Genomic DNA, 12,940 nt, shown 5'->3' on the forward strand with positions numbered 1-12,940 from the left:
ATGTGGGACAGATTAACTTGTTCCATTTACAGAGACACAGTTTTAATCCTACTGTCCTTTCATTTATTTTTATTATTATTATTTTTTCTTTAGAAACAGAGTCTCACTCTGTCACCCACACTGGAGTGCAGTGGTGCAGTCACACCTCACTGCAACCTCCAACTTCTGGGCTGAAGTGGCCCCGCCCATCACAGCCTCCCAAGTAACTGGGAGTGCAGGCACATACCGTCATACCCAGTTATTTCACTTTTTTAAACATTTTTTGGTAGAGATGAGGTCTGGCCATTTTGCCTCAGGCTGGTCTCAAACTTCAGGCCTCAAGGGATCCTCCTGTCTTGGCCTCTCCAAGAGCTGATGTATTAGTCATTTTCACACAGCGGATAAAGACATACCTAAAATTGGGTCAATTATAAAGAAAAAGAGGCTTAATGGACTCACAGTTCCACATGTCTGAAGAGGCCTCACCATCATGGTGGAAGGCAAAAGGCACATCTTACATGGCAGCAGGCAACAGAGAGAACGAGCCAAGCAAAAGGGGTTTCCCTTTACAAAACCATCAGATCTCATGAGACTTATTCACTACCACGCAAACGGCATGGGGGAACCGCCCCCATGATTCAGTTATCTCTCACCAGGTCCCTCCCATAACATGTGGGAAATTATGGGAGCTATAATTCAAGGTCATATTTCGGTGGGGACACAGCCAAACCCTATCAGTTGGGATTACAGGTGTGAGCCACTACTCCTGGTCCCAAATGTCCTTTAAAATGAGTGAGTTTTTTCAGTCTCATGGCTAAAATTTTATTTTATTTTTGAGACAGGGTCTCACTCTGTCACTCAGGCTGCAGTGCAATGTGCAATCATGGCTCACTGCAGCCTTGACCTCCTGGGCTCAAGTGATCCTCCCACCTCAGCCTCCCATGTAGCTGGGACTACAGGTGGGTGCCACCGTGCCTGGCTAATTCTTAAATTTTTTTGTAGAGACAGGGTCTCGCTGTGTGGCCCAAGCTGGTCTAGAACTCCTGGGCTCAAGTGATCCTCCAGCTTTAGCCTCCCAAAGTGCTGGGATTACAGGTGTGAGCCACCACACCCAGACTCTGCTAGATGTTTCAAAGTCATAAAACAGTTGTTTTGTGACATTTTGGATACTTGCTTGATTTGTCCGTGAGCTTATGTCTCTGGTGTTGAGCCTTTAGATTCTGGGGTCTAGACAGGTGGCCGTGGTGAGGCTTGGACTTAGTTTGGGGATCCAGCAGGAGGTAGATCTGATACAGGAAAGTGGTCCCAATCCAGACCTCCAGAGAGGGTTCCTGGATCTCAGGCAAGAAAGAATTCAGGGCAAGTCCACAGTGCAAAGCCTTGTGTGTCCACAAAGCCTAAGCCCTGTCTGGTGTTAAACTCCCGGCCTCAAGTGATCCTCCCGCATCAGCCTCCTAAAGTGCTCGATGACAGGCCTGAGTCACTGACATGCCTGACAACATTGAGACTGTAAAAATGTCCAGAACTTAAAAAAAACCCAAAAAACAAAAAACCTGAACTCATAAAATTGCTAACCTCACATCGAGCAGAACAAGAATTAATTACACTGGACTGAAATTAATTTTTAATAATTCTTTTTGTTTGAAACATTGCTGTTTGTATGTTTTGCTTTCCAGAGCCAAAAAACCTTTTTTTTTTCTTTTAAGCTATTTATAACAATTGGGTAAGTATAACCCCTAACTCCTTTTCTGTTAAAATGTACATCTGGATAACTTATTTATTTATTTATTTTTTTGAGATGGAGTTTCCCTCTTGGTGCCCAGGCTGGAGTGCAATCTTGGCTCACTGCAACTTCTGCCTCCCAGGTTCAAGCGATTCTTCCACCCCAGCCTCCCGAGTAGCTGGAATTACAGGCGCCCACCACCACACCCAGCTAATATTTTGTATTTTTAGTAGAGATGAGGTTTCACCATGTTGGTCAGGTTGGTCTTGAACTTCTGACCTCAAGTGATCCACCCTCCTCAGCCTCCCAAAGTGCTGGGATTACGGGTGTGAGCACACCTGGCCTCATCTAGATAACTTTCAAGCGCATATTTCAACGTATCTATGGTTATTTAGGCTGATTTTCAAGTTGTATACTTGAATAGCTTTTTGAAGATAGGTTAAAGGCATACTTACTTTCCAGGACTTTTGAGGAGGTAGATCTGTCAGAAGTGTTTGAACAAGAGCAACTCCATCTTGAATAGGAGCTGGGTAAAATGAGGCTGAGACCTACTGGGCTGCACTCCCAGATAGATAAGACATTCTAAGTCATAGGATGAGACAGGAGGTAGGCACACAGTACAGGTCATACAAACCATGCTGATAAAACAGGTGGCTGAAAGAAGGTGGCTAAATGCCACCAAAACCAAGGTGGTGATGAGAGTGACCTCTGGTCTTCCTCACTGCTACACTCCCACCAGCGCCATGAGTTTACAAATGCCAGGACAACGTCAGGAAGTTACCCTATATGGCCTAAAAAGGGGAGGCATGAATAATACACCCTTGTTTAGCATATCATCAAGAAATAACCATAAAAATGGGCAGTAGTGGCCGGGCATGGTGGCTCAAGCCTGTAATCCCAGCACTTTGGGAGGCCGAGATGGGCGGATCACGAGGTCAGGAGATCGAGGACCATCCTGGCTAACACAGTGAAACCCCGTCTCTACTAAAAAGATACAAAAAAAAAAAAAAAAAACTAGCCGGGCGAGGTGGCGGCTGCCTGTAGTCCCAGCTACTCGGGAGGCTGAGGCAGGAGAATGGCGGGAACCCGGGAGGCGGAGCTTGCAGTGAGCGGAGATCCGGCCACTGCACCCCAGCCTGGGGGACAGAGCGAGACTCCGTCTCACAAAAAAAAAAAAAAAAAATGGGCAGTAGCCATAAACATTCTTTTCTTTTACTTTCTTAATAAACTTGGCCAGGCGCAGTGGCTCACGCCTGTAATCCCAGCACTTTGGGAGGCCGAGGCAGGCGGATCACGAGGTCAAGAGATGGAGACCATCCTGGCTAACATGGTGAAACCCCGTCTCTACTAAAAAAAAATACAAAAAAATTAGCCGGGCGTGGTGGCGGCGCCTGTAGTCCCAGCTACTGGGGAAGCTGAAGCAGGAGAATGGCACGAACCCGGGAGGCGGAGCTTGCAGTGAGCTGAGATTGCACGACTGCACTCCAGCCTGGGCGACAGAGCAAGACTCTGTCTCCAAAAAAAAAAAAAAAAAACATAAAACAAACAAACAGACTTGCTTTTGCTTTGCACTGTCGACTTGCCCTGAATTCTCCCTTGCCTGAGATCCAAGAACCCTCTCTAGGGGTCTGGACTGGGACCCCTTTCCTGTAACATATCTGCCTCCTGCTGGATCTCCCAACCAAAACTATGACTAGAGAAGGATGTCTCCTTTCCTCAAAAAGGAGAGCCCGTAAAACTGTTGGAGGTAAGGGCTGTGCTAAAGCAAACAGTGGTTTCCGATGGGCGGATGCTCCCCTCACGCTTCCTGCTGGCAGATGTGAAAAGCCCTCCTTTTTTTGAGATGGAGTTTCCCTCTTGTTGCCCAGGCTGGAGTGCAATGGCATGATCTTGGCTCACTGCAACTTCTGCCTCCCGGGTTCAAGCGATTCTTCCACCCCAGCCTCCCGAGTAGCTGGAATTACAGGCGCCCACCACCACACCCAGCTAATATTTTGTATTTTTAGTAGAGATGGGGTTTCACCATGTTGGTCAGGTTGGTCTTGAACTTCTGTGGGTTATTTCCCAGATAAAGGCAATATACTCAGCCGGGCGTGGTGGCTCACTCCTGTAATCCCAGCACTACGGGAGGCCGAGGCGGACGGATCATGAGGTCAGGAGTTCGAGATCAGCCTGGCCAATATGGTGAAACCCTGTAATCTACTAAAAATACAAAAATTGGCTGGGTGTGGTGTCAGGCACCTGTCGTCCCAGCTACTCGTGAGGCTGAGGCAGAAGAATCGTTTGAACCCAGGAGGTGGAGGTTGCAGTGAGCCGAGATCGTGCCACTGCACTCCAGCCTGGGTGACAGAGCGAGACTCCGTCTGGGGAAAAGAAAAAAAAAAAAAAAAAAAAAGAGCAATATGCTCTCACATCTAATCTCCACCAGCCTCTTTCATTAAAAAACATCTGTGGAGACCCACCCTGTTGAATAAACCATGCACAACTCACAGGGTGAAAAACCACCGTGCAAGACCTGTTGAGAAGGGGGGTTTCTTTCCAAGTTCAGAGGGGATGGATCGGAACGTCTTTGCCCAAGAAAGGTAACTGCCTGTTTACTCTCTTCTCAGATGGAGTGGTGCTGGGCGGGCCCCAGAAGCTGGGCCGGCCCCAGAAGCTGGGCCACAACAATCCAGAGAAACTGAACTCCGAAGGCTTCAAAAAGCCCTCAGTAGGAGAGACACTGGGAATCAGCGACTTTCCTGGAAAAGAGAACAGGGGATTCCTCTTTCCAGTTCCCTGGAACCTGGTGAGGAGCCGTTGTTAGAGGTGACTGAGAGCTCAGCCCCAGAAGCCACTCGCCCTCAAGGGGTGATGAGCTTTTCATTTGTGAGTTTAAGTGCAGCAGGTCCAAGAGGTTCTCTCTGGCTTATTCATTAAATTTCTGACACAAACAAAGCACTGGAACAACTGAGGGGTGAATATACCAATTTCCCCTTAAAGGAGGTCCTCTAGGAAACTTATTTACTTTAAATTTTATACGAGCAACTTTCCGCCCTAGAAATAGGAAGACTGAAGTCTGGTTATTCCCGATTTGAATGATCTGCACAGTAATGTGGAGATAAACGTTCACCCCTAGGCCTCTCCCATTCATGTACGCCGGGAACCGGGTGAGACCCCAGCTGCACCCCCGCAAGGGAGCCAGGGCCGTGGGTCTTCCTGGGCCGAAGCTGCAGAGCGGTGATGGGGGAGGCGGCGTGCGCGGCGGCCCAGCCTGGCGGAGAGGAGCCTGCGAGACTCAACCCCACCTCCGCAATTTCTGCGCGGCTGCGTGGAGGGCGTGGCGGGACGAGCTGAGCGCCCCGGAGCCCGCCGGGCTCCAGGCCCACCTTGGAGACCCCCGCTCCAGCCAGCTGCCCCTGCTCTCCACTTCCCCGCACGCACCAGCTGTAGGGCAGCCCCGGAAAGCTGCTTGCACTTACTGGGGAGGTGGAGGCCGGGGAGGGGGAACCGTGCTAGACCAGGGGACCCTGGAGAGGGCTGGGGAGGAGTGGTGCTGGAGAGCATGGAGGTCTGACCCGAGCATCGAGAAGGCTCTGGAATTCTAAACAGTCTTGCACCAGTCCCTGGTAGAAAGAGACCCGAAACGGAGTGAGAACCAAGGACTGTGGCCCCGATATTCTTCCAGCGCTCTAGGTCCTTCCTCTTTCCTGGCCTTGGTTTCAACTCAATTAGATAATACGATACAGGATAATTTCTGAGGACTTCTCAGAGTCCCCAGAATTCTCAGAATTTGCTGATAGGGGCAGTTACATAGGAGCGAGGGAAAAAACTTTTAAAAGAAATTATCAAGTAGACTGATGATGGTGAGACACAGATTTTTGAAAGCTACACGAAGGATGGAAGTAAATTCTAATTCAACACACAATAAATGAGCATGCAAAGTAACTTTTTGCTTTTGTCTTTTGAGACAGGGTCTCGCTCTGTTGTCCCTGCTGGAATAGAGTGGTGCGGTCTCGGCTCACGGCAACCTCTGCCTCCCGGGTTCAAGCGATTCTCATGCCCCAGCCTCCCAAGTAGCTGGGACCATAAGCCACACCACCACACCAGGATAATATTTTTTATTATTTTTTGTTTGTAGAGACGGGGTCTCCCTATATTGCCCAGGCTGGTCTGGAACTCATGAGCTCAAGTGATCCTCCCACATAGGCCTCCCAAAATGCTGGGATTACAGGTGTGAGCCAACACGCCCCGTCCAAACATATGAATCTGGGGGGACATAACTGGAATGAATGTTTATGTCCCCCTAGATTCCTATGTTGAGATCTTAACCCCCACTGTGATGGCATTAGGAGGTGGGGCTTTGGGAGGTGATTAGGTCATGAAGATGGAGCACTCATAAATGGAATTAGTGCCCTCATAAAAGAGACCCCAGAGAGCTCTACCCACCCCCACCACAGAAAGATAGCCCTCTGTGAACCAGAGGGGGGATCTCCACCATTTGATTATACCGGCACCTTGATCTGGGACGTCTAAGCCTCCAGAAATAAACGTTTGTTCATGTCGGCCCGTCTGTGGTACAGGTTGAGTATCCCTTATCTGACATGCTTGGGAGCAGTGGTGGTTTGGATTTTGGATATTGGATTTTTTTAAATTTTGGAATGTTTACAAATACATAATGAGATATCTTGAAGATGGGAATCGAATCTAAACATAAAATTCATTTTTCTTTCTTTAAAAAAAGAAAAAAGAAAAAGCCAGTGTCTTGCTCTGTGGCCCAGCTGGAGTGCAGTGGTGGGGTCATAGCTCGCTGCAGTCTCAAACTCAGGCTCAGCCAGGTGCCATTGTGCCCCGCTGGTTTTTTGTTTGTTTGTTTTTTAATGTTTATTGATACAGTCTCCCTATATTGCCCAGACTGACCTCAAACTCCTGGCCTTAAGCAATCCTCCTGCCTTAACCTCCCAAAGTGCTGGGATTATAGGCGTGATGCCACCACACCTGTCTCATTTATGTTTTATATACATCTTATAGTTATAACCCAAAGCTAATTTTGTACAGTATTTTAAAGAACATGATATAACCATCACAAGGTCAAGTGTGCACTTTTCCACTTGTGGCGTCATCTTTTCTTGTCATTTGGCCAGTGAACCAGAGACCTGCGCTTCTCTCTCCTGGCCTTGGGGCTACAGTTTGTCCTCAGATATGCTAACTGAACCCTGCTACCCGTTAAGATGCCCTTAGCCTGATGAGAACCTTTCACTAACACCTTGTTGTCTTTTTCGTTTGTTTTCAGAGACAGGATTTTCACTATTGCCCAGGCTAGATGCAGTGGTACAATCACAGCTCGCTGCAGTCTTGACTTCCTGAGTTCAAACAGTCTTTTCAAGGCCGGACGCAGTGGCTCACGCTTGTAATCCCAGCACTTTGGGAGGCTGAGGCAGGGGTATCACTTGAGGTCAGGAGTTCGAAACCAGCCTGGCCAACATGGTGAAATCCCATGTCTACTAAAAATACAAAAATTAGCCGGGCATGGTGACACACACCTGTAGTCCCAGCTACTCAGGAGGCTGAGGCAGGAGAATTGCTTGAGCTCGGGAAGCAGATGTTGCAGTGAGCCGAGATGGTGCCACTACACTCCAGCCTGGGTGACGGAGCAAGATTCTGTCTCAAGAAAAAATAAAATCCTCTGGAGTAGCTGGGAATCTAGGTGTGAGCCACCATGCCTACTTAATTGTTTTATTAAGTTATTTGTTTTTTGTAGAGATTTGCCTATGCTGGTCTTTAACTCCTGGGCTCAAATGATCTGTCCGCCTTAACCTCCCAAGGCTGGGATTCCAGGTGTGAGCCACCATGCCTGGCCCACTTTGTTGTCTTGAAAGACCCATTATAACATGTGACAGTGTTTATGAAAAAATTATGATGCTACTGATTAAAGAACAGTTAGGCAGACTTTATTCAGGTGGCCAATCGAGATAAGTACAGGGACCACCACAACAGTGTTTTACAGTGGGGAAGAGAGATCGGCTCAACTCTGCACACAAATAAAGGTGGAAATTTAAAGCCAAGGAGCAGGGTGGGGGCCAGCAGAAAATTACTAAGAAGAAACACCACGGGTGCGGGGATTCTGGCTAAACGGACCTAACAGGACTCTTGCTGAAGGCAGGCCATGGTGATCAGACATTACCTAGGGGACGATGGAGGACAAGGAACCTGATCGGATATCACGGTGATCAGATATCACATCAGCAGAGGCATGATGGAGAATGAGGAACTCAATCAGATATCAAGGTGATCAGTGTCAGTAGTGCAGGATTCTGGCTAACCTGACTTAGCAGGATTAAACAATGCAGAGATAAACACAGAAGCCCAAAAATCAGGGCTTGAGAAGAGTTCAGGAGCATGAGTAAAGTTTGGTTCAGAAAATCTTTGTCAATAGCAGTCCTGCCTTTCTTTTTTTTTTTTTTTTTTTTTTTTTGATATGAAGTTTCCCTCTTGTTGCCCAGGCTGGAGTACAGTGGTGTGATCTCGGCTCACTGCAACCTCCGTCTCCCAGGTTCAAAGGATTCTACTGTCTCAGCCTCCCAAATCGCTGGGATTACAGCAATCTGACACCGCGCCCAACTAATTTTCTGTATTTTTAGTACAGACAGTGCTTCACCATGTTGGCCAGGCTGCTCTCCAACTCCTGACCTCAGGTGATCCATGTGTCTCCCAAAGTGCTGGGATTACAGGTGGGAGTCACCACACTGACCTAGTCCTGCCTTCTTCTAACAGAAGAGAGCAGGAATTATCAGAGCACATGCCTTTCTTGGGGATGCAGGCAAAAAACCATAAACTCCAGCCTGCAGAGTAAAATCCAAATTCTTTAGCTTGGTGTACCCGGGGGGCCTCCAGGTCTTATCTCCAAGTCTGTCACACAGTTCCCTCCAAATAGTGTTTTCAAGAGGCTTGGCTGGGCGTGGTCGCTCATTCCTGTCATCCCAGCACTTCCGGAGGTCCAGGTGGGCAGATTGCTTGAGGCCAGGAGTTTGAGAACAGCCTGGCCAACACAGCAAAACCCCATCTCTACTAAAACTACAAAACTTAGCTGGGCATGGTGGTGCATGCCTGTAATTCCAGCTACTTGGGAGGCTGAAGAATGAGAATTGCTTGCACCCGGGAGGCAGAGGTTGCCATGAGTTGATCGCACCACCGCACTCCAGCCTGGGCAACAGAGTGAGGCTCTAAGAAAAAAAAACAAAAAAAGAGGCCCCACCTTTGTGTAGGTCTCCGGGATGCCCTTCCCTCTTTCTTTTAAGCTGGTGAATCCCCAATAAGCCTGAAACAAACCTAAAAGATGCCCCCTTGGAGCCATCCCTGGCTGATGACAGGGCAGGGAAGTCCAGAGCTAATGTGGGCCTGCTGATTGTCCTGCTGGTTCTTCTCCAAATACCGCTGTGCCCTAGTCACCTGCAAGCCGCCCCTCCTGGCTGTGAACACCTCTGTAGGGAATGAAGCTTCTTGTTCTTGGGGTTCAGAAGATGATACCCCAAAATGAAGACCTCAGTAGCAGCCTCAGAAGCAAATTTTCTCTGAGACCTTCTCCTGCCTTCCTGTCTCTGGCCCCTCATTTTTCCCTGAGGCCAATAATAGAAACTAGAATTCTTCTCCAAAGTGAAACCAGAATCCCTTTTCCCTAAAGCCAGCCATTATACCTAAAAATATTAATCTAACTTCCCCCCACCTTTCTGTATAAAAACTGACCATAAATTAATAATCTGACCTACCTTTTTGGACTGCAGGTCATAAGACCCCCGCCACCATCCCACAGAGGGCCTGTCCCGTAGCCAGAAGAAATGCTGCACGGGAAAGCCAGGAAGAATCTAAGCAGATGCCCTGCTGGGTTTCCCCACTCGGCCTGTTAGCCTTAGATCATGCCCTTTTCCCGAATCATTTCTCTGCGCTGCTATCTACACTTTGTTGAACCTCAGCATAAAAATAGACAGTTTTCCACTGGGCATGGTGGCTCTCGCCTGTAATCCCAGCACTTTGGGAGGCTGAGGCAGGCAGATCAACAGGTTAGGAGTTCAAGACCAGCCTGACCAACATGGTGAAACCCCCATCTCTACTAAAAATACAAAAATCAGCTGGGCATCGTGGCGCGTGCCTGTAATCCCAGCTACTCAGGAGGCTGTGGCAGGAGAATCGCTTGAACCCGTGAGGTGGAGGTTGCAGTGAGCCGAGATCGTCCTATCGCAATCCAGCCTGGGCGACAGAGAGAGACTCCATCTCAAAAAATAAAAATAAAAAAATAGACGGTTTTTCCCTGTGTCTTTTGGTCTTCATTCTAAAGGCTTCTGAGTCATTTAGAACTATGATAGAATAAATCTGTATGCCTTTTCTCCTATTCATCTGAATTTTGTCAGTTGATTTTTCAGCAAACCTTCAGAGGCCAGTTCCCTTGGCTGCTACACTGTCTTGGTGGTGGGAGGGGGGACTTACCAGGGAGGCATTGTGTTCCTCTCCTTGGGAGGTGGCCGCCCACCTCTTTGCATTACTGTCAGTCTCACTTATTTCATCTTCCGATTGCACCCGGGGGTTTCCAGGTCATCCAGAATAAGCCCCACTTGCTCACGCTTGAGTGAGGCTGCTGTCTGATTTGATACCCAGTAAATGCCAAGTTGAATTAACTCAGAGGGAAAGAAATAAAGGCCCTAAGGTCTGTTGGCAATTATCTCGATATTCCAGGAGACAACTCAACAAAAGGCAACCAGAATTCAAAAGAGCTGATGGATCGGAGTTGGGGGACATTGTAAATTTAAACCAGTGAGGTGTGGGAACTAAAAGGCAGGGGAAAAGCTGGTCATGGGGGTGTGTGCCTGTAATCCTGGCTACTTGGGAAAATCATGTGGGCCTAGGAGTTCAAGATTGCCTGGGCAATGTGGCAAGACCTCGTTTCAAAAAAAAAAAAAGTGGGCTAGGCACGGTGGCTCACGCCTGTAATCCCAACACTTTGGGAGGCTGAGGTGGGTGGATCACAAGGTGAGGAGTTTGAGACCAGCCTGGCCAGCATGGTGAAACCTCTGTCTCTACCAAAAATACAAAAAAATTAGCCGGGCGTGGTGGCAGGCGCCTGTAGTCCCAGCTACTCAGGAGGCTGAGGCAGCGGAATCGCTTGAACCCGGCAGGCGGAGGATGCAGTGAGCTGAGATCGCGCCACTGCACTCCAGCCTGGGCGACAGAGTGAGACTCCGTCTCAAAAAAAAAAAGTGTTGGTGGGTAAAGCTGAAGGTGACAAGTTTCAAGTCTCAATGCAGCATTTCAGATTTGTTTATAAGATATTTAATATAAACAGTCTGGTAACATTACAAAACAAGCAAAAATATTTAATGTATACAGTCTGGTAACAATCATTATAAAACAAGCATATAGGATGGCAGCAAGTTTCCTAAGACTGTCGGTCAAGTCAGTGGGTGTCAGAGGGTGGGTGGGTACAAGCCTCTGTTTGTTTCCCAGGGCTGCTGTCATGATTGCCATAAACTGAGTGGCCTGAAACAACAGAGTCAGAAATCAAGGCATCTGCCGGGCCGTGCTGTCTCCAAAGGCTCTGAGAATGGATCCCTCCTTGCCTCCTCCTAGACTCTGGTGAATGACAGCCACCTGTGGTGCTCCTGACCTTGTACGCGTCCCTCCAGTCTCCGTCTCTATCATCTCACACGGCCTTACAGGGACACCTGTCATTGGATGTTGGGCCTACTCTAACTCACGATGACCTTTATTCAGTATCATCTCAACTTGATTACATCTGCAAATATTCTATTTCCAAATTAATCCACATTTTCAGGAACCAAAAGTTAGGACATAAACCTTGTTAGGGGACACAATTTTACCCAAGGACTCTCCCTGCTACCCCTATTTGCACATGGAGTGAACTAGGCCTGAAGGAACAGGGACGGAAGAAGACTAGCAAAGTTAAAAAAAAAAACAACAAAAAACAGTAGCTACAGAGTGCTGAAGAATTCCTGCAACAGACCATGCTATGCTGATAAGATTTAGTGGCCTGGCATGGTGGCTCATACCTGTAATCCCAAGACTTTGAGAGGCCAAGGTGAGAGGATGCCTTGAGCCCAAGAGTTTGAGACCAACCTGAGCAACATAGTGAGACTGCCTCTACAAAAAATTCAACAGTTTAGCAGGGCACGGTGGCACATGCCTGTAGTCCCAGCTACTTGAGAGGCTGAGGTGGGAGGACTGCTTGAGTCCAGGATGTAGAGGCTACAGTGAGCTGTGACTGTGCCACTGCACTCCAGCCTAGGCAACAGAGATCCTGTCTCAGAGAAATAAATAAATAAAATAAAAGACTTAGAGAAAGTACTTGGAATGTTTGGAGGTTGAGAGGAATTCAGAATACTTCATGTGGGAGCACAAATAACTGGCAGGTGGCGTCTGCATTAGGGTTCTTCAGAGAAACAGAACCAGCAGGATACAGATTGAAACAGATAGATGAAGATGGTATTCATTATGGAAACTGGCTTGGATGATTATAGAGACTGAGAAGCCTTATGATATGCAATCTGCAGGCTGGAGAAACAGGGAAGCTATTGGTATAACTCTAGGTCCGAGGCTGAAGGCCTAAGAAACTGGGGGACCACTGTCAGAGTATGAAGCTGCAAGAACCTGGAGCCCCAGTGTCTAAGGCCAGGAGAAAGTGGGTGCTCTAGCTCAAGAAGAAAAGAGAATTCCTCCTTCATCTGCCTTTTCACTCTCTCTGGGCATTCAACAGATTGGATAATGCCGGCCCACATCAGTGAGGGCAAATCTTCATTACTCAGTCTGACTCAAATGCCAGTCTCTTTGGGAAACACCCTCACAGACAGACCTGGAGTTATTGTTTCACCAGCTATCAGGTCATCCCTTAGCCCAGTCAAGCTGCCACCGAAAATTAATTATTACAGTGTTCAATGGCAGAAGGGCAGATTAAGACACACTAAAATGAGAAATGTCAAACACTATAAAGTTTAAAAGTTTATATGCAGCTAATAGAGGAGGAAGAAGGACTGTGACGAGCAAGAACCTGCTAAGTATCTCAAACTCTACGCTGGGTATTTAAGTGCCAGATTTTGTTCTATCCATTTGGACCAGGTGTATCAACAGTTTATGAATGGAAAAATTAACCCATCACTTCCCACCACTTAAGCAACACACATAGCAAGGGGGCAGAAATAGAATTTGCCTGTACGTGGGTCTGACAGAAGGAAAATACCCAGGGTAGGGACAGCA

Source organism: Macaca nemestrina, chromosome 1, assembly GCF_043159975.1.
Source record: "Macaca nemestrina isolate mMacNem1 chromosome 1, mMacNem.hap1, whole genome shotgun sequence".
Classification (NCBI taxonomy): domain Eukaryota; kingdom Metazoa; phylum Chordata; class Mammalia; order Primates; family Cercopithecidae; genus Macaca; species Macaca nemestrina.